Raw genomic sequence first — 6,000 nt, forward strand, 5'->3', positions numbered from 1 at the left:
ATGTGTCCAGTTTCCATAAGTGGAATCTAATGTTTATATTGTTGCTCTGCATTTTAATGACACTGTTCCCAAAGGTCTGCTGTCACTCAAGGAGATAAGCACATACAGCATTAGTCTAGCTCAAATGGCAAAACATTTTCAAACATCTTTTCTCCAGCTGTAGCCTTGAAATCTTTCCTGTAAGAGGCTGACTGTCACAGTGCTGCCTTTAAAGGAACAGTGTGTAGGATTTCAGGGTTATCTATTGGCAGAAATGGAATACAACAATAATAATAATAATAATAATAATACATTTTATTTAGTGGCGCCTTTCTGGACACCCAAGGACACATTACAAAAATCAGTTAAAACATTGACAGATAAAATAATCTAAAAACAACAGGACATGACAGAAACATATTTGTACAGACACATATGATGGGTGATGATGAGTTCTAGAGAGAGTAGGCCAGTTTAAACAGGTGGGTTTTGAGGAGGGATTTGAATGCCCTGGCTCCCATGGTGCTGAGGCGTGAGGTGGGGGTAGTCAGAAGTCCGGCTGATGATGAGCGGAGGGAACGGGAGGGGGCGTACTCCTGGAGGAGGTCTGTGAGGTAGGTGGGGGCGAGGTTATGGAGGGCTTTGTAGGTGAGCAGGAGGTTTTTGTAATCGATCCGGGATTTAACAGGGAGCCAGTGCAGCTGGATGAGGATGGGGGTGATGTGGTCGGAGGACTTGGTGCGGGTGATGATCCGGGCGGCAGAGTTCTGAATGATTTGGAGTCTGTTGAGTAGTTTGATGGGAATGCCAGAGAGGACAGCGTTGCAATAGTCGATCCGGGATGTAACAAATGAGTGAACCAGGATTTCAGTGCTGGAGTGGGACAGGGATGGGCGGAGTCTAGAGATGTTGCGGAGGTGGAAGAAGGCAGTCTGGGTGACGTTTTTTATGTGGGATGAAAAAGAGAGTGTGCTGTCCAGGGTGACCCCAAGACTCTTGACATGGGTGGAGAACGGTACTGGGAAGCCATCAATGGTGATGTTTTGAGCAGTGGTGTGTTGAGTTTTGGAGATGTTGTTCTTGGAGCCGATGAGCAGGGCCTCGGTTTTATGGCTGTTGAGTTTTAAAAAGTTTTTTAAAGAGTTTTAAAAAGTTCCTTCATAACTATGTTTTCATTAGTGTATAATCACCCGAAACTAAGAATTTTCGTTAAGTAAGAATGAGCCCTTCATATCTACATAGGGAGCGGGTCCTCTTAACAGATTCCACCATGTTTCTACAGTAGCCCAGAACGGACAAACCAAACACTGGCTCTAGAGAGAGCCTTTTGGGTTTTACAGTACCTGAAGGCCACCGTAGTTCTCACGCTTGTGAAACTGCGTTAACGTGAGCCGCAGAGTGCAAAACCGTGGTACCGCCAACCGCCGTCTGCCCTCCGTTGCTCCTAAAGTAGTGTTATTATGGTAAGATGAGTAAGGCAAACGCCGTTACGTTTTTTTGCACTCTGCGGTTCACATTACTGCAGTCTTGGAAAGGGAGGAGTGAGCGGAGGGGTACTCAGTTGGTTGCAATCTGCAACCACACCACTAAATGCTGCCAAATCCTACACACTGTACCTTTAATATCTACATATTTTGTGTCAAATATATATATTTTTTTAGGATATAAGTACTTTTTCTGCTAATTCATTGCAGGTTATAGAAAACAGCTAAATTGACAAAAATCAATCAGTTGACAAAAACGTTTGCAAAAGATTTTTAACCTGCTAAATGCACCATCAATAACCTCACAAAACAAAGCAAAACATACTATATTTAGTTGTGCAATGTTTTCCTGATGGTACGTCCAAAACCTGACATATTTCAGAAGTAGGCTACAGTACCATATGGCTACCATTCATTATACAACTGATGTTGTTAATAATGTTAGATCAGCTACATTAGATAATGATTTGGATAAAAACGGAGGAAAAACTAAATAGACTGCTGGCATTTTGGGCAAATTAACATTAGCTGGCAATAGATCCAATAAACTCCATGTAGACGGAGGCTAATTAACAACAGTGAGATCTAAACAACATCGCATTTCTGAGTGCAGGAAAGTCCTTCTAGGTCATTTCAGCAGAATGAATCAGCAATAGAGAGCCGTAAAATGTATATATTAAAGTTGTTTACTGTACTATTTCATTGAGAGGTGTTTTCACACACTGCTGCATGCCTGATCATGTGTCACTTACTTTTAACCACCATTAAACTATCAGCTTACTCAAAAAGTGACTGTAGTGACCGTAGTTGTGTCAGATTCCATTTATCATTTTTTTATCGTAGCATCATCTCCTGGGATCCGACGCTCCCATTGCTTTCTGTACACACAGGTGGCCGGTCCAAGTCGCCTCACTTGTGGCTCTGCGTGTCTCTCACACTCACACAGGCTCACGCACACATGCACAGTTTTACAGCCGGGCTGCGATATCTCATCCCACACCAGATGACCAAGTGTTTGGCTGCCTCTTGTCGGCCAGCCTGTGGTTCAGAGATCACAACACGGCTTCCAGACATTAACATGACTCACCCTTCGCTGCAGTCGTGTGCATGTGCAAGCGCACACAGCGTACATCCGCACACAGACACACACACACTCACGCACCTCATCACTTTTGTAGGGACGAAGCCAGTCTACGCTGGATGGTGTGGGAGAGATAAAGGGAAAAATGAATTGAAATAATAGAGAAAAAATGAGAAGTAGATGATGAAAGGAGTAAAGGTCGAGTCTGGGTCCGACTGACCTCAAAGAGTTTTTCCTATTACTTCATCTTCTTTTCTTAACTTTTCATTCCTCTCTAATGGCCAGTGTTGAAGGACCTTTCCAGTGCGACAGAAGATTTTTGTCCATTCGCTTCCTTTACATTACTTTAAATCGTCTTTCTGTGCTCATTATGTTTGCTGCATTTCCTTTAGCTCTATAGCTGTTTTCCATAAAAGAAAAACAAAAACAAATGCTGGGACCTACTATTATGAAAACAAAGCCAATTTAACAGTCATTTCATAAAATGTAGCTTTAATTTCCATTTCCTTTAATGGATCACAGCCGCCAAAAGTGTTCTGCCTTTCGTTTGCCTGTTGGCTAGACTGGGTTTTGATTCACAGATGTAATCAAAGTGAATATGAGGTACTGGTTGAAAGATTTTCTTTGGCAAAAAAGAAAAGCAGAAAGTGAACACGCAGTGAACCTGAAACTTCAGCAGAAACCAGATGCTCGTCTCATCACGGCTCAGAATCGTTCAAAATGTCTGCATCAATAGGAGACGCTGACTGGAAACGCTGTCAGAATGTAAAAGACTAACACTGTGTTAATATTGTGATGCAGCTTTGCAGCGTGAATTCTGGTTTCTTTTTCACACGTTTGTTGTTACTGATTTAACTGGAAGTCTGCAGAGCTGTTTTCTGTGCTTACACTGAAAATGAATATTTGCTAGTAAACTGGTTAAGCTTAACAGCAAAACTGTATTAATCATATCTATATTTTTGTGCTGCATGTGTTTTAAAACAGAATGAACAAAACAATTCTGATAGTATTTAAGTGTTCCTTTATATGGTGCTATCATTAACTATCATTGAGACAAACATCTGAATGCTCCGTTTCCACTTTAAAAATGTCTCTGGGATAGCAATGTTATTCGGTCCACCACTTTGGACCACACTGAAATATTTCAACAATTTATTGGCTTTTGATTGAAATTTTGTTCAGACATTCATTGTCACCAGACAGCGGACAACATCCGGGTCTGAAAAGTGAAGCCAATGCTGAAGTGCCTTAAACTTGCATTCTTTCTAACAGCCAGCAGGGGGCGACTCCTCTGGTTGCAAAAAGAAGTCTGATTTTGTAGAAGTCTATGAGAAAATGAGCCTACTTCTCACTTGATTTATTACCTCAGTAAACATTGTAAACATGAGTTTATGGTCTCAATCACTAGTTTCAAGTCTTCGTCAATACAGCACGATGTTCATTTAGTAAATTATGGTCCCATTTAGAGTCAAATAGACCATAAAGCAGGGTATGCTTTAGGGCGTGGCTACGTTTTGATTGACAGGTCGCTACCGCAACGTTGTCCGGTCTTGGAGTTGTCCGTGTTTTCGTCTTACAACTTTAACCCTTTCACAGTGTGTTTTCAGTTCATGAAAGTTAATTGTAACATTTTGGTCGACTAAAAATGTCTTATTCAGCGTTTTGTTGTACTTAGCTCCACCCTCTAGTGTCACTTCTGGTTGCAAAAAAACAAAATGTCGACGGCCAAAAGGCTGAACTCAAAGCTTCAAAACAGCAGTTCACAAAGCAGTGGGTAACGTCACGGTGATATGTCCACTTCTTTAATACAGTCTATGTCACCAGAGGATGAATCCTAATAACTTTGGTGATCTCCTGACTTTTGATCGGACATAATTTTGAGCACATTTTGACCAGAAAAAAAAATATTATTTTCAAGGAACTTCCTTTTGTTGGTATATTATCAGTATCTTGAATTAGGGCGGAGACAGTCCTCCACTACCATCACACAAACTGCATTTGATTCAAGAAAAGTCCTCTCGAGACAAATTGATTTGTTTTGGACATAACTGAAATTATCCTAACTCTGTTTTCGATTCATTCAAATGCATCTGTCCCCGCTGTGTGCTTTCAGTTGCTAAACTATCTCGACAGGCATACTCTGTCAAATCACACCAGTAGGGAGCCATACAAAAAAAAAAAAATTTGTTTCACTAATAAAAACCTCAAACAGAGATGTTGTGCTGGTTTAATCAGAAGCAACACAAAACAAAGACTCAGCGGTAGACTGTGATTTCATAAGATGGAAATTTTTGCAGCGGATAAAGGAGCAGAGACAGACGGAGGACTAGCAAAAAAGACCAAAGGCACACACACACTCTGACACACAAGTCCGAGGACTAACAGTGAAGTTAAATTGAGGCTGATTGTATTCTCGGCATAGACTCGTCTTTGTCCCTAAGCTCTGTCTAAATATTGAAGCAGATCGTGGTGAAAAGAGCCGGCTATCCAGAGGATTCAACCCAATCTGCATATTCATCACAATTAATTAGGATTCCTCTCTCTGCCATCATTTTTATCTTTCCTGCTTTATTTCTCGAGAGGCAACTACAAGACAATACTGGGGCGGTGATCGGAATCAGTTATTAGGGTGGGAGTAGACGTAAGCAGACGTGTACGCACACACCTTCCGTCCACATTTCAGACTGGTTCTGTCTGCATCAGATACGATGAGTGCTACACAAGCAGCGTTCATCTTTTCTGTTGATACAAACTTCCAGTGCCGTCTCTCACTTTGTCTTTTCCCTCCTTTTGTCTGGGCCGACCATGCGCCGCGCCTCCGCCAAAGAGACTGAGAGCGGCCATTGTCTGGCGAGGCATACAAACGAACTGCCGCTCAACAGCCTTCTCGCAAGGCTAACTCTTTTAATTGCTCAAAGAAAAAAAAAGAAAAATCTGCAGAGGCGAGAGATGGCGTGAGTCCTCCGGATGAGAAAGTAGAGAAAGTTTTCATGAAATGTGTCTCTGCATTGTGTGCTGAAGGCGCTAAAAGAAGCCATAAGTTTATGTGCGAGTGGGAAAGAAACTGTGGTGTGTAAACACCTTATCCGGGTGTCTGATTATTCTCTCCCGTGTGTGCAGGTGTTTCCTCAACTTGAGCTACAATCGCAATTAGTTAAACGAAAAAATAAGATGATAAGTAGGGCTGGGTATCAGTACTCCATCCCTTTATGGTGTCAACTGAAATAAGTCAGTACCAAGTAGTATCGAAACTTCTCTAGTCAAACAATACCTGCAGTCAATCCTTTTTTGCCCACATCTAGAAAAAAAAGACTAATCGTATGGTTTTTCTTGCAGCCAATCACCACAAGCGTGGCCCACTACCGCCAACAACTACAACCCATATAACCGGGATTGCCTGCCTGCACATCGGAGCCAGTGGCTAGCAGCCAGCTAACGGTGCTAACAGCGTTAACG

This window comes from Sebastes fasciatus, chromosome 17 (assembly GCF_043250625.1).
Source record: "Sebastes fasciatus isolate fSebFas1 chromosome 17, fSebFas1.pri, whole genome shotgun sequence".
Lineage (NCBI taxonomy): Eukaryota > Metazoa > Chordata > Actinopteri > Perciformes > Sebastidae > Sebastes > Sebastes fasciatus.